Source organism: Triticum urartu, chromosome 6A (assembly GCF_056163025.1).
Source record: "Triticum urartu cultivar PI428250 chromosome 6A, HENAU_Tu73, whole genome shotgun sequence".
Lineage (NCBI taxonomy): Eukaryota > Viridiplantae > Streptophyta > Magnoliopsida > Poales > Poaceae > Triticum > Triticum urartu.
In genome coordinates, this window is record NC_141878.1 from 55,676,462 (window position 1) to 55,701,963 (window position 25,502).

A 25,502-nucleotide genomic window follows, 5' to 3' on the forward strand; every position below is an offset into this window, starting at 1 on the left:
ACTTGCCGGTAACGAGATTGAACTAGGTATTGAGATACCGACGATCGAATCTCGGGCAAGTAACATACCGATGACAAAGGGAACAACGTATGTTCTTATGCGGTCTGGCCGATAAAGATCTTCGTAGAATATGTAGGAGCCAATATGGGCATCCAGGTCCCGCTATTGGTTATTGACCAGAGAGGTGTCTCGGTCATGTCTACATAGTTCTCGAACCCGTAGGGTCCGCACGCTTAACGTTCGTTGACAATATAGTACTATATGAGTTATGTATGTTGGTGACCGAATGTTGTTCGGAGTCCCGGATGAGATCACAGACATGATGAGGAGCTCCGGAATGGTCCGGAGGTAAAGATTCATATATTGGATGATATGGTTTGGCCAAGGGGTCAGGCCCATGGGGCTATAAGTCGGTGCAAAAGGAGTTTTGCGGAGGCCAGGGAGCCAAACGCCGGAGACCCTGGCGTCTGGCCCTGGGCCAGACGGCGAGGCCCATGGCGTTTGGTCCTGGAGTGCGAGTGGGACCCATGCCTTTCGGGCAAAACCGACTTTGAGGAGGCTTTTGCTCCAAGTTTCGACCCCAGGGCTCAACATATAAATAAAGGGGCAGGGCTAGCACCAATGACACATCAAGAAACACCAAGCCGTGTGCCGGCAAGCCCGTCCCCTCTAGTTTATCCTCCTTCATAGTTTTCGTAATGCTTAGGCAAAGCCCTGCGAAGATTGTTCTTCACCAACACCATCACCACGCCGTCATGCTGCCGGAACTCATTTACTACTTCGCCCCTCTTGCTGGATCGAGAAGGCGAGGACGTCACCGAGCCGAGTGTGCGGAACTCGGAGGTGCCGTGCGTTCGGTACTTGGATCGGTCGGATCGTGAAGATGTACGACTACATCAACCGCATTGATATAACGCTTCCGCGAACGGTCTACGAGGGTACGTAGACAACACTCTCCCCTCTCGTTGCTATGCATCACCATGATCCTGCGTGTGCGTAGGGAAATTTTTGAAGTTACTACGTTCCCGAATAGTGGCATCAGAGCCTGGTTTTATGCATTGATATAATATGCACGAGTACAACACACGTGAGTTGTGGGCGATATAAGTCATACTGCTTACCAGTATGTCACACTTTGGTTCAGCGGTATTGTTGGATGAAGCGGCACGGACCGACATTACGCGTACGGTTACGCGAGACTGATTCTACCGACGTGCTTTGCAAAAAGGTGGCTGGCGGGTGTCAGTTTCTCCAACTTTAGTTGAACCGAGTGTGGCTACGCCCGGTCCTTGAGAAGGTTAAAATAGCACCAACTTGACAAACTATCGTTGTGGTTTTGATGCGTAGGTAAGAACGGTTCTTGCTAAACCCGTAGCAGCCACGTAAAATTTGCAACAACAAAGTAGAGGACGTCTAACTTGTTTTTGTAGGGCATGTTGTGATGTGATATGGTCAAGACATGATGCTAAATTTTATTATATGAGATGATCATGTTTTGTAACCAAGTTATCGGCAACTGGCAGGAGCCATATGGTTGTCGCTTTATTGTATGCAATGCAATCGCCCTGTAATGCTTTACTTTATCACTAAGTGGTAGCGATAGTCGTGGAAGCATAAGATTGGCGAGACGACAACGATGCTACGATGGAGATCAAGGTGTCGCGCCGGTGACGATGGTGAGCATGAAGGTGCTTCGGAGATGGAGATCACAAGCACAAGATGATGATGGCCGTATCATATCACTTATATTGGTTGCATGTGATGTTTATCTTTTATGCATCTTATCTTGCTTTGATTGATGGTAGCATTATAAGATGATCCCTCACTCAATTATCAAAGTATAAGTGTTCTCCCTGAGTATGCACCGTTGCGAAAGTTCTTCGTGCTGAGACACCACGTGATGATCGGGTGTGATAGGCTCTACGTTTAAACACAACGGGTGCAAAACAGTTGCACACGCGGAATACTCAGGTTAAACTTGACGAGCCTAGCATATAACAGATATGGCCTCGGAACACTGAGACTGAAAGGTCGAGCGTGAATCATATAGTAGATATGATCAACATAGTGATGTTCACCATTGAAACTACTCCATCTCACGTGATGATCGGACATGGTTTAGTTGATATGGATCACGTGATCACTTAGAGGATTAGAGGGATGTCTATCTAAGTGGGAGTTCTTAAGTAATATGATTAATTGAACTTAAATTTATCATGAACTTAGTCCTGGTAGTATTAGCATATCTATGTTGTAGATCAATAGCTCGTGTTTAGCTCCCCTATTTTATTTTTGATATGTTCCTAGAGAAAACTAAGTTGAAAGATGTTAGTAACAATGATGCGGATTGGATCCGTGATCTGAGGTTTATCCTCATTGCTGCACAGAAGAATTATATCTTTGATGCACCGCTAGGTGACAGACCTATTGAAGGAGCAGATGCAGACGTTATGAACGTTTGGCTAGCTCAATATGATGACTACTTGATAGTTTAGTGCACCATGCTTAACGGCTTAGAATCGGGACTTCAAAGACGTTTTGAACGTCATCGACCATATGAGATGTTCTAGGAGTTGAAGTTAAATATTTCAAGCAAATACCCGAGTTGAGAGATATGAAGTCTCCAACAAGTTCTATTGCTAAAAGATGGAGGAGAATAGCTCAAGCAGTGAGCATGTGCTCAAATTGTCTGGGTACTACAATCGCTTGAATCAAGTGGGAGTTAATCTTCCAGATAAGATAGTGATTGACAGAATTCTCTAGTCACCATCACCAAGTTAGTAGAACTTCGTGATGAACTATGATATGCAAGGGATAACGGAAATGATTCCCAAGTTCTTCGTAATGCTGAAATCAACGAAGGTAGAAATAAAGAAAAATATCAAGTGTTGATGGTAGACAAGACCACTAGTTTCAAGAAAAGGGCAAAGGGAAGAAGGGGAACTTCAAGAAGAACGGCAAGCAAGTTGCTGCTCAAGTGAAGAAGCCCAAGTATGGTCCTAAGCCTGAGACTAAGTGCTTCTACTGTAAAGGGACTGGTCACTGGAAGCGGAACTGCCCCATGTATTTGGCGGATACGAAGTATGGCAAAGTGAACAAAGGTATATTTGATATACAGATTATTGATGTGTATTTTACTAGTGTTCGTAGCAACCCCTCGGTATTTGATACTGGTTCAGTTGCTAAGAGTAGTAACTCGAAACGAGAGTTGCAGAATGAATAGAGACTAGTTAAAGGTGAAGTGACGATGTGTGTTGGAAGTGGTTCCAAGATTGATATGATCATCATCGCACACTCCCTATACTTTGGGATTAGTGTTGAACCTAAATAAGTGTTATTTGGTGTTTTCGTTGAGTATGAATATGATTTGATCATGTTTATTGCAATACAGTTATTCATTTAAGTAAGAGAATAAATTGTTGTTCTGTTTACATGAATAAAACCTTATATGGTTACACAGCCAATGAAAATGGTTCGTTGGATCTCGTTCGTAGTGATACACATATTCATAATATTGAAACCAAAAGATGCAAAGTTAATAATGATAGTGCAACTTATTTGTGGCACTGCCGTTTAGGTCATATTGGTGTAAAGCGCATGAAGAAACTCCATGCTGATGGACTTTTGGAATCACTTGATTATGAATCACTTGATGCTTGTGAACGATTCCTCATGGGCAAGATGACTAAGACTCCGTTCTCCGGAACAATGGAGCGAGCAACTGACATGTTGGAAATAATACATACTGATGTATGCGGTCTGATGAATGTTAAGGCTCACAGCAAGTACCGTTATTTTCTGACCTTCACAGATGATTTGAGCAGATATGGGTATATCTACTTAATGAAACACAAGTCTGAAACATTTGAAAAGTTCAAAGAATTTCAGAGTCAAGTGGAGAATCATCGTAACAAGAAAATAAAAGTTTCTACGATATGATCGCAGAGGTAAAATATTTGAGTTAAGAGTTTGACCTTCAGTTAAAACAATGTGAAATAGTTTCGCTACTCACGCCACCTGGAACACCACAGTGTAATGGTGTGTCCGAACGTCATAACCGTACTTTATTAGATATGGTGCGATCTATGATGTCTCTTACCGATCTACCACTATCGTTTTGGGGTTATGCATTACAGACAGCTGCATTCACGTTAAATAGGGCACCATCTAAATCTATTGAGACGACACCATATGAACTATGGTTTGGCAAGAAACCTAAGCTGTCGTTTCTTAAAGTTTGAGGTTGCAATGCTTATGTGAAAAAGTTTCAACCTGATAAGCTCAAACCCAAATCGGAGAAGTGCGTCTTCATAGGATACCCAAAAGAAAATGTTGGGTACACCTTCTATCACAGATCCGAAGGCAAGATATTCGTTGCTGAGAATGGATCCTTTCTAGAGAAGGAGTTTCTCTCGAAAGAAGTGAGTGGGAGGAAAGTAGAACTTGATGAGGTAACTGTACCTGCTCCCTTATTGGAAAGTAGTTCATCACAGAAATATGTTCCTATGACTACTACACCAATTAGTGAGGAAGCTAATGATAATGATCATGTAACTTCAGATCAAGTTGCTACCGAACCTCGTAGGTAAACCAGAGTGAGATCCGCACCAGAGTGGTACGGTAATCCTGTTCTGGAGGTCATGTTACTTGACCATGACAAGCCTATGAACTATGAGGAAGGGATGATGAGCCCAGATTCCGCGAAATGGCTTAAGGCCATGAAATCTGAGATGAGATCCATGTATGAGAACAAAGTATGGACTTTGATTGACTTGCCCATTGATCGGCGAGCCATTGAAATTAAATGGATCTTCAAGAGGAAGACGGACGCTGATAGTAGTGTTACTATCTACAAAGCTAGAATTGTCGCAAAAAGGTTTTTGACAAGTTCAAGGTGTTGACTACGATGAGAGTTTCTCACTCGTATCTATGCTTAAGTCTGTCCAAATCATGTTAGAAATTGCCGCATTTTATGAAATCTGGCAAATGGATAAACAAAACTGCATTCCTTAATGGATTTATTAAAGAAGAGTTGTATATGATGCAACCAGAAGGTTTTGTCAATCCTATAGGTACTAACAAAATATGCAAGCTCCAGCGATCCATCTATGAACTGGTGCAAGCATCTCGGAGTTGGAATATACGCTTTGATAAGTTGATCAAAGCATATAGTTTTATACAGACTTACGGTGAAGCCTGTATTTACAAGAAAGTGAGTGGGAGCACTACAACATTTCTGATAAGTATATGTAAATGACATATTGTTGATCGGAGATAATGTAGAATTATTATGCAAAGCATAAAGGAATGTTTGAAAGGAGTTTCTCAAAGAAAGACCTCGGTGAAGCTGCTTACATATTGAGCATCAAGATCTATAGAGATAGATCAAGACGCTTGATAAGTTTTTCAATGAGTACATACCTTGACAAGATTTTGAAGTAGTTCAAAATGGAACAGTCAAATAAGGAGTTCTTGCCTGTGTTACAAGGTGTGAAGTTGAGTAAGACTCAAAACCCGACCACGGCAGAAGATAGAGAGAATGAAAATCATTCCCTATGCCTCAGCCATCGGTTCTATAAAGTATGCCATGCTGTGTACCAGACCTACTGTATATCCTGCCCTGAGTTTGGCAAGGGAGTACAATAGTGATCTAGGAGTAGATCACTGGACATTGGTCAAAATTATCCTTAGTGGAATAAGGATATGTTTCTCGATTATGAAGGTGACACAAGGTTCATCGTAAAGGGTTACGTCGATGCAAGTTTTAACACTGATGCAGATGACTCAAAGTCTCAAACTGGATACATATTGAAAGTGGGAGCAATTAGCTAGATTAGCTCCGTGCAGAGAATTGTTGACATATAAATTTGCAAAATACATACGAATCTGAATGTAGCAGACCCGTTGACTAAACTTCCCTCACAAGCAAAACATGATCACACCTTAGTACTCTTTGGGTATTAATCACATAGCGATGTGAACTAGATTATTGACTCTAGTAAACCCTTTGGGTGTTGGTCACATGACGATGTGAACTATGGGTGTTAATCACATGGTGATGTGAACTATTGATGTTAAATCACATGGCGATGTGAACTAGATTATTGACTCTAGTGCAAGTGGGAGACTGAAGGAAATCTGCCCTAGAGGCAATAATAAAGTTATTATTTATTTCCTTATATCATGATAAATGTTTATTATTCATGCTAGAATTGTATTAACCAGAAACATAATACATGTGTGAATACATAGACCAACAGAGTGTCACTAGTATGCCTCTACTTGACTAGCTCGTTGATCAAAGATGTTATGTTTCCTAACCATAGACATGAGTTGTCATTTGATTAACGGGATCACATCATTAGGAGAATGATGTGATTGACTTTACCCATTCCGTTAGCTTAGCACTTGATCGTTTAGTTTGTTGCTATTGCTTTCTTCATGACTTATACATGTTCCTATGACTATGAGATTATGCAACTCCCGTTTACCGGAAGAACACATTGTGTGCCACCAAACCTCACAACGTAACTGGGTGATTATAAAGGTGCTCTATAGGTGTCTCCGAAGGTACTTGTTGGGTTGGCATATTTCGAGATTAGGATTTGTCACTCCGATTGTCGGAGAGGTATCTCTGGGCCCACTCAGTAATGCACATCAATATAAGCCTTGCAAGCATTGCAACTAATGAGTTAGTTGCGGGATGATGTATTACGGAACGAGTAAAGAGACTTGCCGGTAACGAGATTGAACTAGGTATTGAGATACCGATGATCGAATCTCGGGCAAGTAACATACCAATGACAAAGGGAACAACCTATGTTGTTATGCGGTCTGACCGATAAACATCTTCGTAGAATATGTAGGAGCCAATATGGGCATCCAGGTCCCGCTATTGGTTATTGACCAGAGAGGTGTCTCGGTCATGTCTACATAGTTCTCGAACCCGTAGGGTCCGCACGCTTAACGTTCGTTGACAATATAGTACTATATGAGTTATGTATGTTGGTGACCGAATGTTGTTCGGAGTCCCGGATGAGATCACGGACATGACGAGGAGCTCCGGAATGGTCCGTAGGTAAAGATTCATATATTGGATGATATGGTTTGGCCAAGGGGTCAGGCCCATGGGGCTATAAGTCGGTGCAAAAGGAGTTTTGCGAAGGCCAGGGGGCCAAACGCCGAAGACCCTGGCATTTGGCCCTGGGCCAGACGCCGAGGCCCATGGCGTCTGGGCCAGACGCCAAGGATTGTGGCGTTTGGTCCTGGAGTCCGAGTGGGACTCTTGCCTTTCGGGCAAAACCGACTTTGAGGAGGCTTTTGCTCCTAGTTTCGACCCCCAGGGATCAACATATAAGTAGAGGGGCAGCGCTAGCACCAAAGAAACATCAAGAAACACCAAGCCGTGTGCCGGCAACCCCGTCCCCTCTAGTTTATCCTCTGTCATAGTTTTCGTAGTGCTTAGGCGAAGCCCTGCGAAGATTGTTCTTCACCAACACCGTCACCACGCCGTCGTGCTGCCAGAACTCATTTACTACTTCGCCCCTCTTGCTGGATCGAGAAGGCGAGGACGTCATCGAACCGAACGTGTGCAGAACTCGGAGGTGCCGTGCTTTCGGTACTTGGATCGGTTAGATCGTGAAGACGTACGACTACATCAACCGCGTTGATATAACGCTTACGCGAACGGTCTACGAGGATACGTAGACAACACTCTCCCCTCTCGTTGCTATGCATCACCATGATCCTGCGTGTGCGTAGGGAAAATTTTTTAATTACTACGTTCCCCAACAGCCACCCCACTTCTCCTGGTGAGTGGCGGCGATTTGCCTCCCGTCAGCCGCTTCATCCCATCCGTCGAATCCGGATTCGCCGGATCCAGAAGCCCTCGTGGACGACGAGTTCCCCGTCTCCACCTTCCTTTTCTAGACGTTGGAGTCGAAGCCGCGCCCACGACTGCGGTCGAAGCACCCGGCTCCCCGGCCATGGCGGCCCGCACCAAAACCATCTCCTCTCATCTTGGTGGAACTGCTAGTTTGTGGTTGCTTGGATGGAGGAAAAGTGGGAGGGGAAGCAACTACTTGAGCAAAAGAACGGGTATCACCATGAATTTTTCCTTCCCACCAACCGAAAGATTGATGAACCCTAGATCTGACCGGAGGAGGCGCATCCCAGAAGTGGGAGAAGCACTCGTCGAGATCTAAAATGGGAAAGGTGGGAGCGGCCGTGCTTTTTATACCTGCCTCGCTCTCGCAAACCCTAGCGTCACCTGATCCATGGCGGTCGGATCTCTCGTCCACCACGTGTTGGCCATCGGTCCCAAGGCGGGCCGGTCCACGTCCTAGGATTCCCGGTCCAGCGGTCGAGGTAGGGGAAAACCAGTGAGTCCTCACACGCCCGGCCATCCCGTGTACCGCAGCCAACGTGGCTGCTCCCGCGCGCCCGTGCCCCTCTGCTCCGCGCGGTGGCACACTTGGTCCGGCCACCGCCGTAGCCACCGGAATCTTGTCATGAACCCTACCAAAATGACACGGGAAGGAGAGAATACCCCCGATCTCGATCGATTCGCCCTCGCGTAGGAAACGCACGTCCACCGTGCGCCCGTGCTCGTCGAGCAGCACGATCCGGAGCGCCTTGCATCGAAGCCAGACCACGCCGTCGACCAGCGAGATCCGTCGCGCGGTCGCCAGGTCCGCGGCATACGTCACGCGCCAGTGGGCATCCATCCAATCTTGTGTATCTCTACCTTGGATCTCATTCTCACCTGAACTAAAACACATATTAGAGATAATCGAAAGTTTAATATTGTTTCAACCTTATTTGCTACTTTTGGGGTTTAAAATACATTTTTGGCAATTCTCGATAAAAAATAACCTAAATGTGATCAACAAATTGTTAAATTTTCCATGGGCTCATGCTATGACTTTAGGAGATAGGTGAAAAAGCTCACGAGATTTGATGAAAGTGTGCTTGTACTTTTCTTTGTAATTGGTAGAATGTTTCTTAGACTTAAAGTGAAACTATAATGTTTCTAGTGACCAACTATTTTCTTTGTGCATGTAACTTCAAAAAAACACTAGGACATACACTTTACATTAGTATTGAACTATTGATAAATATTTCCACTCTTCATATCATAGTTTCTTTCTAGAACTTTGCATATACCTAAAAACCGGTACCTTGTGAAGCCCAATGCAAATATATTTACCCAACATACTCCAGATTTTTTTTCTGCATGAACTAAACCATTGATTAAAGATAATTTCAAATTGTAAGCTTTATTAGATCCCATTTGCTAGTTTCTAAGATTAAAAATGCATTCTTTGCATTTTTCAACCAAAGAATAGAAACGAACCTAATGTGATCAACAAATTATAAACTTTTGCATGGGCTCGTATTTTGTGTGTGGGCTCTAGGTGAAAAAGTCTCACAATGTGTGATAAAAGTTTTTTTTTCTACTTTGCTTTTATAACGGGTGGACCTCCTAGGATGTTTCTTTGATATTGAACTTAAACTACGAGTTTTCTAATGTCCAGTCAACAAATTTGAACAATAGTGGAGACGCGGGTGTGAGGAAAGCTCCGTGAAATTTCTGCTTCAACCAACCAACAAAGTGTGAAAGGATGGAGACGATGAATTACTCTACTCGGGCAAGGCATGGAGCATTGGCCATCGCTGTGGAAACGGAAACCACCTCCACCTATTTGTAGCGAGAAGAGGACGTCGGAGAGACGTGGTACGTACTACGCGCTTTTGCCTGAACATGCAAGCATATGTTCTGGCTCTATCCATCCAGCCACTTTACTCATCAACTGGCCAAAGGGATGACGGGTGTTCACCAATCACCATCACACGTAGTACGTACGTATTTCACTTCACCTCAATATGCATGTGATCATCCATCGATCGCTCGGGGCACGGTGACTGATCAACGCGCGTTGCCACTCCGCGGCCTAGCAACACACGTAGTACGTACGTGTTTCACTTCACTACAATGAATGAAACTCTTTTATTATCGGGGCATCTCCAAGCAGACCCATAAACGGCCTGCATCCGTTTGGACCACGCTATTCGGACCGTAGAAGCCATCCAATATGGGCATGTTTTAGTCCGCGCCGCGATCCGGACCCGTTTTCTCCCGCAAAGCGGAGACAAACGTGGAGAGGTTTGCGAGAATCCGGACTGCTCCCAAACTTGTTTCTAATGTGGAGAGGTTTGCGAGAATTCATGCAGTTGTAGAGCGCGCCGCTCTACATTAAAAGCGGCTCAAGGCACTCGCGACCACTCACTGCCTCTGCCATTGAAGCGGCGCGCCGACCAAGGGCGCCACCCGCTGCATGCCCGACTGAACACGCCTCCTTGCCACATTCAAACGCCTCCATTGAACCCGTGTGGAACCCGAAAAACCTACTCCGGCCACACGCCCGTTCACGAGCGGATCAACATTAAACACAACACCGGGCAGGCTCCTCCTGTCCACCCTCTATATAAACTAGGCCAGACACCAGGCAAGAAGCACACCAATCCACCACTCCCCATCTCCTCCTTCCACCATTTTCTCCAATCTTTCGATGGCATCCGACGATCCGGATAGTAAATGAAGTATACAAGGCCTGTTGCAAAAGCTTTTCAGGGAAAGTAGTAGGACTCTTTTCACAAATAGGCTTACTTGCAACAATTTCAGGAATAAATATTCATGTATCAAAACCTGTCGGCCCTGCGTTTCAGACCTTCTAATGCAAACATAGTTTGTGGCGAAAATGAAGTCAGTTGTGATCTTTGAACAGCCTTTCGAGCCAAATGTATGCTCTTTTCGCAGCTTCTGCTTCATCTAATGATTGAATTTAGTCTTGGTTTGTAAACTCCAAAACTAAGATAATTTGGACAATGGTCAAAGTAGTAGGACTGATGAAGTTGCGATTGTTTTGCACTTGTGTTGGCCTCTCAGCACAAAAAAATGTATAATAAAAAGTAGTTGGGGAAATGAGATGGAAAAATATATCACTGTAATTTTTTTTTCTATCAAGACTAGAGGCCTAAAGAAGAGAGAGAGAGAGAGAGAGAGAGAGAGAGAGAGAGAGAGAGAGAGAGAGAGAGAGAGAGAACAAATGATCAACACTTCGGCACCATTGGGTGTTGAATCATTTTCTGTCACGCCTCAGCTAAAAGTTACCTGGAAATCATTGTAACATCACCAAAAATCATTAGAATCATCGGTGTTGCAACATTTTCTCTTGCTCGCGGTAAGTTATGATTCCAAGATATGTTTGAATCTTGCCAATCCTGACTTCTTGCCTTCGCAACAGGTAATAACTTGTTTGTGTCTGTTTATTTACTGCATGGCCTGTTGTTACCTACCTGTTTTTTGGGGATAATAAACATTGACATCTATTATAGGGATCGTACATATGTATCATACTATTGAATGGATTGCTAAACAAGCACCACGTCTTGCCATGCACCGGCGGAAGGGAAAAGAGATGTGAACCCATGGTTGAAGAATGGCACAGCGAACTTGCAGACTATGGATGGATTGTTGAAAGAGCACCACATCTTGCAATGCGCCCGTGGAAGGGAAAAGAGATGTGAACCGATGGTTGAAGAACCGCACGTAAACTTGTACTTGTATTCTATATAGAAGAATGACACCTGCTAGTGGTTGCACTCTCCTGTTTCAGCCTCGATCCCTCTAGGTTTGTGACCCCTCTTCACAAAATAGACCTCCCAAAGTCATATTTCTGCTTTAGGTTAATCTTTCTCTTGTTTAAATAAATAAATCTGTAGAAGAAAATAGTGCAATCAAGATCAATCATAGAGACGCAGACGCGAGGAAGGCTCTGTGAAATTCCTGCTTGAACCAACGAACAAGCGTGAAAGGATGGAGGCCAGGAATTACTCTACTGGCCATGGCTATGGCCGGAAACGTAAACCACCTATTTGCCAGGAAGAGGACATCGGAGGGACGTGGTACATAGGTACTACGCGCTTTTGCCGCAACGTGCCAAGCATCTGTTCTGCATCTGAGACAAATAATCTAGAAAATCTCAAAAATGGAAAGCATCCTCCCCGCAAAAATAAAATAATATGCAAAGCATCCATTAGTTGATTTTGTGGTCCTCTGTAATTAGATAGGTTTAATCTTTTTATTGTATATTAAAAATAAATGACAGATTCACCAGAGTAGAGACAAATAATCTACATCATCTCACAAAATGCAAAACATCCAGTAGTTGATTTGGTGGTCCTCTATAAGTAGGTATAGGTGAACCATGCACCTAGGGGCTTAGTATTAATCTATACAGTTCAATATTTTTCTCGTTTCCTGATGCAATACTTCTTTCCGTACATATATTATTTGAAGGACGGTGCATATATATATATATATATATATATGTGTGTGTGTGTGTGTGTGTGTGTGTGTGCGCGCGCGCGCGCGTCAAATTTCTCTAAACAAACAAATAAATATTTCAAAATGACTACGTAGAGTACTAGCTCTTTCTCGTAATACCAGGGGGTGCTCCGCTAAAACATAAGGGGGGTAATTAATCAGTATTATTTTTCATGAAAAGAAGGCAGTAGTCAGGGTAAGTTTGCTTATCTTTAGAAATTCTACGTGTTCAGGCTGCTGCACTTCAGCATATGGGAGCTCCTTTTGACTTTTAACCATCCAAAGCCTTTCTGTCCGGAACTTTTTTCTTGGACGGACTGGTAGTGTAGGATAAGAAGACAATTCCCGGAAGTTCCTATTGTTTTTCCAGCTGCCTGGGGAAATGTTCTGAGAATTTTAGTACTTTAAAAAACAAGTTACGAGTTCTTACAAGGAATCACAGGAGACACTTTATCTAGACACTATGAAAAATTGCTAGGATTATAGCACTCATGATATAGCTAGTTGGATTTGGCAATAACAGCGCTTGTGCTTTGCTCCTCCGGAAACCGTATCATGCTAATCATTGTTGTTGATATTGATGTCTTTGTTGTTCTTGATTGCTTCGGTGTAGCATTTTGGCTATGTGCTTACGAAATATTTCAATTGCTTCTTAGGATTTAGTGTAATTTGTTCCAACTTGATATTAACTCATTGCTCTGTATGAAAAAAATATTAATAAATATATATTATCATATAATAATAATAATTGTAATTGACTGGCAAGAAGAAATTAAACGCTTGGTTTTGGTTGGGTGCATATGGTGGCGGTGGCAACAATTACTAATGCATATGCATCATCTATAAGATGCTCAACAATCATACTCGAGCAGATATATACTCCCTCCGTTCCTAAATATAAGTTCTTTAGACATTTTAAATGGACAACAACATACGAGTGTATGTAGACAAATTTTAGAATGTAGATTCACTGATTTTGCTCCGTATGTAGTCACTTGTTGAAGTCTCTAGAAAGACTTATATTTGGGAACGGAGGGAGTAAATCCCAAGGATGGAAAGTGTCCAAGATCTTCGATAGGAAGGCACAAGAAATTAGCCTAATTAAGTCTACCATGGATCAACAGGACACTAGCTTAGTTGAATCATTTTCTATCACGGCTCAGCTAGGAAGACGTGGGCGCGGGGAAGGCTCCGCGAAAATTCTGCTTCAACTGACCAGCAAAGCGTGAAAGGAAGGCTCCGCGAAATTTCTACTTCAACGGCTCAGCTAGGAGCACTAGCCATGGCTGTGGCCGAAAATGGAAACCACCTATTTGCAGCAGGAAGAAGACGCGGTGTGGTAGTCTGGTAGCGCTTTTGACTCAACCATGCAAGCATCTGTTCTATCTCCATGGTGCTAGTACGTACTAAGCTGGGAAAAGGAACGACGGGTCCCGCTCTCACGCCCACCACCTTCTCTCTCTCTCTCTCTCTCTCTCTCTCTCTCTCCCTCTTTTTTCTTCCTGCAAGCAAGTCACTGCCAAGATAAACAAAAGTGAAAAATCAAATCAGACATGTCACGACTAGCTGTTCAGGCTCGAGATAGTGCATGTGGATGCCACTTCATCAAAACCTACATTGTCCAAAACAGATATAATCAAGGGGTGAACTCAGGTGGAAATCATACAGTTCAAAAAATAATTGAAAACTTCCACGCAAAATATAATAATAATAATAATAATAATAATAATAATTGAAAACCACACGTCAGATGGGGATGGTAAGTGACTAAAAAGCAGTAGCTTGTGTTTTCTCAGAATATTTTTGGGGTTCATGTGAGCGCTGTGAGCCCTGCTTTTACCCAGTACTAGTGCTGAATTTAACATCATACTGCCACTCATCATCTCATTATTTGTTTTTAGTACTTTGCATATAACTAAAAAGCAGTAGCTTGTGAAGCACTTTGCAAGAATGCTCCAACCTTTCTCTACATGAAATAAAATACCCGCTCCGTACCAAAATATAAGACGTTTTCGCAGTTTAAATGAACGGCAAGAACGTCTTATATTTTGGTACAGAGAAAGTATATATTAGAGATAATGCCAAATTTATGGTTTTTTAGGTCTCACTCGTTACATTTTGGGTTTAAAGTACATTTTTGGATTTTTCATTAAAAAGGGAATAACCTAAATGTGATCAAGAAAATATTAAAGTTTCCATGGGCTCATACTATGGCTTTAGTAGATAAGTGAAAAAGCCCCACCAAATTTGACAAAAGGTGTACTTTTTAATTTGTGGATCTCCTAGGATTTTTCTTAGACATTCAAGTCAAACTATAAGGTTTCTAGTGACCGATTATTTTATTTGTGCATGTAACGTCAAAAATAGACTAGAGCATATACTTACATTAGTATTGATAATTTTTTTGTTGGAGTATCATACTTCTACTCTTGATATCACAATTTCTGTCTAGTACTTTGCATATACTCCCTCCGTAAACTAATATAAGAGAGTTTAGAATACTAAAATAGTACTCTAAACGCTTTTATATTAGTTTACAGAGGGAGTACCTGTTAACCGGTACCTTGTGAAGCACAACGCAAAAATACTTACCCTACATACTCCAATTTGTTTTCTGCATGAACTAAATCATTGATTAAAGATGATGTCAAATTGTAAGCCTTTTTAAATCTAATCAGCTTCAAAATTAAAATGCATTTTTGGCATTTTGAATCCAAATAAACAAATTGTAAGCTTTTGCATCGGATCATATTTTGTGTGTGGGCTCTAGGTGAAAAAGTCTCTAGAGCGGACGCGGTCATATAATTATTACAGTGTATGATAAGATTTTCTCTTGTACTTTATTTGATAATGGGTGGATCTCCTAGCATGTTTCTTTGATATTCAACTCAAGTTATGAGTTTTCTGGTGTCCAGTCCACAAATTGTATCAATCATGGAGACGCGGGCACGAGGAAGGCTCCGCGAAATTTTTGCTTCAACCGACCAACAAAGTGTGAAAGGATGAAGACCGTGAATTACTCTACTGACCATGGCTGTGGCCGGCGATGCCGGAAACAGAAACCATCTATTTGCAGCAGGAAGAGGACGTCGGAGGGACGTGGTACGTACTACGCGCTTTTGCCTCAACATGCAAGCATATGTTATGCATCTATCCATCCAGCTACTTTACTCATCAGCTGGCCAAAGGGATGACGGGTCTTTCTCAACTCTCTCTCTCTCTCTCTCTCTCTCTCTCTCTCTCTCTCTCTCTCTCTCTCTCTCTCTCTCTCTATACCAATTACCATCACAGGGACGATCTGGGCAGGCTATCGCATGGGCCATGCCCTGCTCGCTCAGGTTGCCGTTTGCAGGAAAGGTCATCAAGCCACTCCAGGCGACACGAGACACTACCGCAAGCAATGTGCATGTGACCCATCCATCGACCGCGCTTGGCACCTCCTGCTGCCGTCCATGTGTAGCTCGTCGACTTAAAACGGCGCCGCCGCTCCTCCCTTCTCCTCCTCATGTGCACTCCCCCCCCGATCCACCCCACCTCCGGTCGTCGCCCGCGCTCCTGCAAGCCGCCGCCGACCTCCTCAGCCGGTCAACCGCGCCCAACGCCCTTCTTTGTTTTCTCCCCCTCTCCTCACTAATCTCTCTCCGTTCCCAAACTACAGGACGCCATGGCAACCGGAGGCAGGGGACGCAGCCGTGATGGGCCCGAGCTCGGCGGCGTGGAAGCCATTGGAGGCGCTGGCGAGGCCAAGGTCGGTGAGCCTGGCAGTGGTGGTCTTGTGCATTGAGCGCAGGTAGGACTTCCTCATGAGTTGTTTTCCTCCAACGCCGGGGTGTGGATCTACGTGCGGGCTGCAGCCGCCGCCACCGCCTCGATCCGGACCCCCTTCCCCCCGCTTCCCGGGGACAGACCCCGTCACCTTCTCCCTTCTTCCTCGGACCCCAAGACGTCCTGCTGTCATCTCCTCCCTGTCCCAGTCTTCATCCGGTCATCAGGTTCCCCTCAAAGAAGGTATGCATGAGCAGCTAGCTAGGTTGTTTGTTCTCATCCACCGCAACATCAGTTCTCTTTCTTATTGAATATAATCAATCAATACCACTAGGCCGTAGAGATGGGATCTTCACAATGTCTGGGTCAGATCCGCCCCTGGTGTCCATAGCAGGATCATGCATGTTGTTGTGTTCATAGATTCCATCTTGTGGATGATGATTTGTGTATGATTGGTGTGCTATCTTTATCTTGCGTGGTTACAAATTTTAGTTGTTTTTACAAGGAATGGTGTGTGATAGCTTAGTGCATTTTATCTTATAGTAAAATAATTAGAACTACTCTGCACATGGATACCCTTGCGTGTACAATTGCTGTATTTTTTAGAAGATACTAACTAACTAAAGATTCTAACTACCGCTCTTTGTAGATTTTGAAGGAAGGGGAGAAGTCTGCTAAGCCACCCCCTTAGGAAGCGGATGGACTAGCTCGACGCGGTCGTTTCCTGCCCATTCTGCAATCATGGGAGCAGCATTGAATGCCGGATGTTAGTACTATATTCACGTGTTTTCCTGTTAGTTGGTTGATAATGGATGGCTATCTATCCATTCAACATTGTGAATGGCCTTCTTTTTCTCATCAGTCATATGCACAACCTGAGTGGTGAGGTTACTTGTCAAATCTGCCAGGAAAGCTTTAGCACCACTGCAAATGGTACATAGAACTGCAGATTGTGCCTCTGGCATGCCGACGTCCTCACCCCATCATTGTGCGCCCCTGCCTGTCCGCTCATGCATTCACATTGAGGAAGATGATGAGTACCTCGGCCTGGCCACGCCGCCGTCCTCTCCCCGTCATCACGCGCCCCCACTCGTCATCCATCTGCAGCTTTTCCAGTCCCGGCCGCCGGAGAGTCTCGCCGGAACAAGCACCTTGCAATCGTGGTGTGCTTCTCCGTTGGTGTTGTCGTATAGACATCTTGCAAGTAAGTGACCTTCAATCCAAATGTTATCTTTCTCTGCACTTGATTTCAGTTGCTTTCTTACGGTCTCCTGAATTACTTGGCATGTGTCAGCCATTCTGAATAGGGAACGTTCTTACGAGACATCATGTTCACTTGGGATACTTATTGGATTAAGGAAGAAATTTTGAAATGCTTCTGAAACAATATCGTTTCATTAGTTGAGGACTTTGGGTAGTTCAGCATATTCGATTGAGCATAATTAAGAAGCTTCATTTGTAATTATATAAAAAAATTGTAAAATGATCTGTAAAAGTTGAACTTCTCACCAAAATTATATCCCTGAAGTTAAATCAAGTGAAAAAATAGTGTGCTACAGTGCAGTTACTTGCAGCTGGGACTGATCTGATGAAGAAATTATTCTGTTAAAAACCTGGCAGATAGTTTTTCTGCTGGCAATATAATTACACTTGTTTGGATGTGCTTGTTTCGGATTAAATGATAGAATGGGTGTTGTACTGTTGTTCTTGATTTTCTCACTTATTTAGTAGTGTTTGACGGGCATTCTAATCATCTTTTGAGACCACTTTGGAGATGGAACCTGATTGAAAATCTCGGACTTCCCTGTTAGCAAGAGTATTTTATATTTGACCATGAAAATGTGTAATGCTATTGTTCCTACAGATTCAAGAACTCAGATTTAGTAACACGATAGTTTTTTATCATGCCTCGTTATGAAATCATGTTTGCTTGCAGTGCAAAGGTCAATTGAGAATTTGAGATCCTTTGTGAAGAACTGTAGGTGCTTGCTTGTCGACTACCTAGAGATTTTGTTTCTGAATATTTTTGTGTTGGATCGCAGGATGTTGCTGATATATGGTCGTGTTTGTTCAAAAAAGTCATGTTGTGTTACTGATCAGGATATTAGTATATCCCAATCTCATCACAGGATCTGTTCACTGGGTTTCTGAAACTATATAGCATTTTATTAGTTATGGGTTGGGGCAGTCTTCCTTTTTTCCTCTTGAGAAAACATTGAAGCTTAATGTCTTGATGCATTTGAAAAAGAGAATGGGAAAACAAAACAATTTACTTAAGGGTTACATGAGTGCCTCTGAATTTTAAAAAATGTCAGCAATAGTTTCCTGTTTTGACTAAGATTCTTTATTTTCTTGGGAGCAAGCATTTTCTGTAATTCACACCACAACATGACGGCATGTGCATAGAAAAAACCATCATTTCGGTAATCAGAATATTAGCTTCGGTAGCCTCATTTGCAATTGTGTCTGTCTGTCAAGTTGATGCCGAGGTAGCTAGCAAAGATGCATGATGCATATATTATTCAGTACTGTTCTTACTGACGTTTTTCTTTCTGATGATAAACCACGGGGATAAATTGGCAATGTATCTCTTCACCTTCCAGAATGAGAGCTTCACGGAGGTCCTCCTGGTGTGGGAGAACATGAGAGCCTAGAAATGCAAATGAGGCTGGAAGGATTATTTCGTTGGTGTCCGAGAGCGAAATATTTTGTGTTGCAAAGTTAGCCGTGCACCCTGTGTCGGAGCTTTGGGATGATGATCTTGCCGCTACGCTGGTCATGTGTCAAGCGTATGCCTTTTACTTTTAATACACGGCATCTTTGAGGTGCAGGATTTCTCCAACAGCACTATACATAGGGCCTTCCAGACTATCTCATAGATTTTATTCTGTAAAGTCGTGTGAGTTGTTTCATATGGTCGAGTGTGAATGAATTGCTGGGATGCCACTTCTGCTGGTTGGGATGTTGATGGCGTGTGTGCTTTTTGCCGCTGCTAGCATCTAGATGAGTAGTACAGTGCACAACTGCATTAGCTTGGGACGTATGTGCTTCAATACTTCTTTTTTCTGTTGGGCTTTAATATTCTACTAAATTTCTGATCGATAAAAATGTTTGTGGCTACTATAGTATATGTGAAATATACAAACATTTATTCCTTGTTTTCTTATCGTCTAATGTGTTTGACACTTTTTCTTTCAGATTTACCTCTCTTCTTTGTGCAGCAAGTGCAAGGTCTCAACATGTTCAAGGCTACTTCCAGCTCTTCTTTTTTCATTTTCATCTTATTTTTGTTCATGCATTTTTCTACCATACAAGGACTTGAGGTGATTTGTGTTGGGGAACGTAGCAGAAATTCAAAATTTTCCTACGTGTCACCAAGATCTATCTATGGAGAAACTAGCAACGAGGGGAAGGAGAGTGCATCTACATACCCTTGTAGATCGCTAAGCGGAAGTGTTCAAGTGAACGGGGTTGATGGAGTCGTACTCGTCGTGATCCAAATCATCGATGACCAAGTGCCGAACGAACGGCACCTCCGCGTTCAACACACGTACAGCCCAGTGACGTCTCCCACGCCTTGATCCAGCAAGGAGAGAGGGAGAGGTTGAGGAAGACTCCATCCAGCAGCAGCACAACGGCGTGGTGGTGATGGAGGAGCGTGGCTATCCTGCAGGGCTTCGCCAAGCACCGCAGAAGAGGAGAAGGACTTGGGAGAGAGGGAGGGGCTGCACCAAAGGCATAGGTATGGCTGCCCTCTATCTCCCCCACTATATATAGGAGGGCCGGGGGGGCGCCAGCCCTAGGAGATCCAATCTCCTAGGGGGCGGCGGCCAGGGAAGGTTTCCCTCCCCCCCAAGGCACCTAGCAGGTGCCTTCCCTCCTTGGGACTCTTCCTTAGGGTTCCCCCTTCACCCTAGGCGCATGGGCCCTAGGGGAAGTGGCGCCCCAGCCCACTTTGGGCTGGATCCCTTCCCACTTCACCCCATGGGACCCTCCGGGATAGGTGGCCCCACCCGGTGGGCCCCCGGGACCCTTCCGGTGGTCCCGGTACAATACTGATGACCCTGAAACTCGTCCCGATGGCCGAAATAGGACTTCCTATATATAAATCTTTACCTCCGGACCATTTCGGAAATCCTCGTGACGTCCGGGATCTCATCCGGGACTCCGAACAACATTTGGTAACCACAAACAAGCTTCCTTTATAACCCTAGCGTCATCGAACCTTAAGTGTGTAGACCCTACGGGTTCGGGAGACATGCAGACATGACCGAGACGTTCTCCGGTCAATAACCAACAGCGGGATCTGGATACCCATGTTGGCTCCCACATGTTCCACGATGATCTCATCGGATGAACCACGATGTCAAGGACTTAATCAATCCCGTATACAATTCCCTTTGTCTAGCGGTATTGTACTTGCCCGAGATTCGATCGTCGGTATCCCTATACCTTGTTCAATCTCGTTACCGGCAAGTTTCTTTACTCGTTCCGTAACACATCATCCCGTGATCAACTCCTTGATCACATTGTGCACATTATGATGATGTCCTACCGAGTGGGCCCAGAGATACCTCCCCGCTTACACGGAGTGACAAATCCCAGTCTCGATTCGTGCCAACCCAACAGACACTTTCGGAGATACCTGTAATGCACCTTTATAGTCACCCAGTTACGTTGTGACGTTTGGTACACCCAAAGCATTCCTACGGTATCTGGGAGTTGCACAATCTCATGGTCTAAGGAAATGATACTTGCCATTAGAAAAGCTTTAGCATACGAACTACACGATCTTTGTGCTAGGCTTAGGATTGGGTCTTGTCCATCACATCATTCTCCTAATGATGTGATCCCGTTATCAACGACATCCAATGTCCATGGTCAGGAAACCGTGACCATCTATTGATCAACGAGCTAGTCAACTAGAGGCTTACTAGGGACATGGTGTTGTCTATGTATCCACACATGTATCTGAGTTTCCTATCAATACAATTATAGCATGGATAATAAACGATTATCATGAACAAGGAAATATAATAATAACTAATTTATTATTGCCTCTAGGGCATATTTCCAACAGTCTCCCACTTGCACTAGAGTCAATAATCTAGTTCACATCGCCATGTGATTAACACTCACAGGTCACATCGCCATGTGACTAACACCCAAGAGTCTACTAGAGTCAGTAGTCTAGTTCACATCACTATGTGATTAACACTCAATGAGTTCTAGGTTTGTTCATGTTGCTTGTGAGAGAGGTTATAGTCAACGGGTCTGAACCTTTCAGATCCGTGTGTGCTTTACAAATCTCTATGTCATCTCCTAGATGTAGCTACCACGTTCTATTTGGAGCTATTCCAAATAACTGTTCTACTTGGAGCTATTCTAAATTGTTGCTCCATTATACGTATCCGGTATCTCTACTCAGAGCTACCCGAATAGGTGTTAAGCTTGCATCGACGTAACCCTTTACGACGAACTCTTTTACCACCTCCATAATCGAGAAAATTCCTTAGTCCACTAGTTACTAAGGATAACTTTGACCGCTGTCATGTGATCCATTCTTGGATCACTCTTGTACCCCTTGACTGACTCATGGCAAGGCACACTTCAGGTGCGGTACACAGCATAGCATACTGTAGAGCCTATGTCTTAAGCATAGGGGACGACCTTCGTCCTTTCTCTCTATTCTGCCGTGGTCGAGCTTTAAGTCTTAACTTCATACCTTACAACTCAGGTAAGAACTCCTTCTTTGACTGATCCATCTTGAACACCTTCAAGATCATGTTAAGGTATGTGCTCATTTGAAAGTATTATTAAGCGTTTTGATCTATCCTTATAGATCTTGATGCTCAATGTTTAAGTAGCTTAATCCAGGCTTTCCATTGAAAAACACTTTCCAAATAACCCTATATGCTTTCCAGAAATTCTACGTCATTTCTGATCAACAATATGTCAACAACATATACTAATTAGAAATTCTATAGTGCTCCCACTCACTTCTTTGGAAATACAAGTTTCTCATAAACTTTGTATAAACCCAAAATCTTTGATCATCTCATCAAAGCGTACATTCCAACTCCGAGATGCTTACTCCAGTCCTCAGAAGGATTGCTGGAGCTTTGCATACTTATTAGCATCTTTCAGGATTGACAAAACCTTCCGGATGTATCACATACAACCTTTCCTCAAGAAAATCGTCGAGGAAACAATGTTTTTTGACATCCTATCTGCAAGATTTCATAAATAATGCAGTAATCGCTAATATAATTCCAACAGACTCTTAGCATCCCTATGAGTGAGAAAGTCTCACCGTAGTCAACTCCTTGAACTTGTCGGGAAACACCTTAACGACAAGTCGAGCTTTATCAATGGTGACACTTACCATCATTGTCTGTCTTCCTTTTAAAATCCATCTGTACTCAACAGCCTTACGACCATCAAGTAGTTCTTCCAAAGTCTACACTTTGTTTTCATATATGGATCCTCTCTCGGATTATATGGCCTCGAGCCATTTATCGGAATCCGGGCCCACCATCGTTTCTCCATAGCTCGTAGGTTCATTGTTGTCTAGCAACATGACTTCCAAGACAGGATTACGCACCACTCTGAAGTAGTACGCATCCTTGTCATCCTACGAGGTCTGGGAGTGACTTGATCCGAAGTCTCATGATCAATATCATAAGCTTCCACTTCAATTGGTGTAGGTGCCACAGGAACAACTCTTTGTGCCCTGCTATACACTAGTTGAAGTAACGGTTCAATAACCTCATCAAGTCTCCACCATCCTCCCACTCAATTCTTTCGAGAGAAACTTTTCCTCGAGAAAGAACCCGATTCTAGAAACAATCCCTTATTGCTTTCGGATCTGAGACAGGAGGTATACCCAACTGTTTTGGGTGTCCTATGAAGATGCATTTATCCGCTTTGGGTTCGAGCTTATCAGCCTGAAACTTTTTCACATAAGCGTCGCAGCCCCAAACTTTTAAGTAATGACAGCTTAGGTTTCTTTAAACCATAGTTCATACGGTGTCATCTCATCGGAATTACGTGGTGCCCCTTTTAAAGTGAATGTGGTTGTCTCTAATGCCTAACCCATAAACTATTGTGGTAATTCGATAAGTGACATCATGGTATGCATCATATCCAATAGGATGCAGTTATGATGTTCGGACACACCATCACACTATGGTGTTCCAGGCTGTATTAGTTGTGAAACAATTTCCACAATGTCTTAATTTTGTGCCAAACTTGTAATTCAGATATTCATCTCTATGATCATATCATAGATATTTTATCCTCTTGTCACGACGATCTTTCAACTTCACCCTGAAATTACTTGAACCTTTCAATAATTCAGACTCGTGATTCATCAAGTAAATATACTCAACATCTACTCAAATCATCTGTGAAGTAAGAACATAACGATATCCACTACACGCCTAAGCACTCATTGGACTGCACACATCAAAATGTATTACTTCCAGCAAGTTGCTTTCTAGTTCCATTTTACTGAAACCGAGGCTTTCAGTCATCTTGCCCATGTGGTATGATTTGCATGTCTCAAGTGATTCAAAATTAAGTGAGTCCAAACGATCCATCTGCATGGAGTTTCTTCATGCATATACACCAATAGACACGGTTTGCATGTCTCAAACTTTTCAAAAATGAGTGAGTCCAAAGATCCATCAACATGGAGCTTCTTCATGCGTTTTATACCGATATGACTTACGTGGCAGTGCCACAAGTAGGTGGTATTATCATTACTATCTTTTGGCATGAACATGTGTATCACTACGATCGAGATTCAATAAACCATTCATTTTAGGTGTAAGACCATTGAAGGTATTATTCAAATAAACAGAGTAACCATTATTCTCCTTAAATGAATAACCGTATTGCGATAGACATAATCCAATCATGTCTATGCTCAACGCAAACACCAATCTCGATGGTAGAGGGAGCGTACGATATTTGATCAACCTTGGAAATACTTCCAACACATATCGTCAGCTCACCTTTAGCTAGTCTCCATTTATTCCTTAGCTTTTATTTCGAGTTACTAACACTTAGTAACCGAACCGGTTTCTAATACCCTGGTGCTACTAGGAGTACTAGTAAAGTACACATTAGCATAATGTATATCCAATATACTTCTATCGATAGCCTTCTCATCTACCAAGTATCTAGGGTAATTCTGCTCCAGTGGCTGTTCCCCTTATTATAGAAGCACTCAGTTTCGGGTTTGGGTTCAACCTTGGGTTTCTCCACTAGAGCAGCAGCTGATTTGCCGTCTCATGAAGTATCCCTTCTTGCCCTTGCCCTTCTTGAAACTAGTGGTTTCACCAACCATCAACAATTGATGCTCCTTCTTGATTTCTACTTTTGTGGTGTCAAACATCGCGAATATCTCAAGGATCATCATATATGTCCCTGATATATTATAGTTCATCACGAAGCTCTAGCATCTTGGTGGCAGTGACTTTGGAAAAACATCACTTTCTCATCTGGAAGATTAACTCCCACTCGATTCAAGTGATTGTTGTACTCAGACAATCTGAGCACAAGCTCAACAATTGAGCTTTTCTCCTTAGTTGGTAGGCTAAGAAAATCGTCGGAGGTCTTATACCTCTTGACGTGGGCACGAGCCTGAAATCCCAATTTCAGCCCTCGAAACATCTCATATGTTTTGCGACGTTACAAAATGTCTTCGGTGCCTCAACTCTAAACCGTTTAACTGAACTATCACGTAGTCATCAAAACGTGTATGTTAGATGTTCGCAACACCCACAGACGACGTTCGAGGTTCAGCACACTGAGCGGTGCATTAAGGACATAAGCCTTATACGAAGCAACGAGGACAATCCTCGGTTTACGGACCTAGTCCGCATAATTGCTACTATCAACTTTCAACTAAATTTTCTCTAGGAACGTATCTAAACAGTAGAACTGAAGCGCGAGCTACGACATAATTTGCAAAATCCTTTTTGACTATGTTCAGGATAAACAAGTTCATCTTATGAACTCCCACTCAGATAGACATCCCTCTAGTCATCTAAGCGATTACATGATCCGAGTCAACTAGGCCGTGTCCGATCATCACGTGAGACGGACTAGTTAACGTCGGTGAACATCTTCATGTTGATCGTATCTTCTATACGACTCATGCTCGACCTTTCGGTCTTCTGTGTTCCGAGGCCATGTCTGTACACGCTAGGCTCGTCAAGTTAACCCTAAGTGTTTTGCATGTGTAAAACTGTCTTACACCCGTTGTATGTGAACGTAAGGATCTATCACACCCGATCATCACGTGGTGCTTCGAAACGACGAACTGTAGCAACGGTGCACA

The 25,502-nt window shown here is 43.3% G+C and overlaps 1 long non-coding RNA gene across 3 annotated transcripts; it reads left to right on the forward strand.

Moving 5' to 3' along the window:
- Positions 1-15,705: 15,705 nt before the first annotated feature.
- Positions 15,706-19,263, forward strand: LOC147963884 (uncharacterized). 3 transcript variants are annotated; one of them, XR_015609531.1, is made up of 4 exons: positions 15,706-16,396; positions 16,803-16,919; positions 17,062-17,357; positions 17,448-19,263. It is a non-coding gene; the product is annotated as an uncharacterized LOC147963884 (long non-coding RNA). The 3 variants fall into 3 exon arrangements; XR_015609530.1 differs by having other exon boundaries at positions 15,713-15,972; positions 16,047-16,396; positions 17,062-19,263; XR_015609529.1 differs by having other exon boundaries at positions 15,712-16,396; positions 17,062-19,263.
- Positions 19,264-25,502: the final 6,239 nt, after the last annotated feature.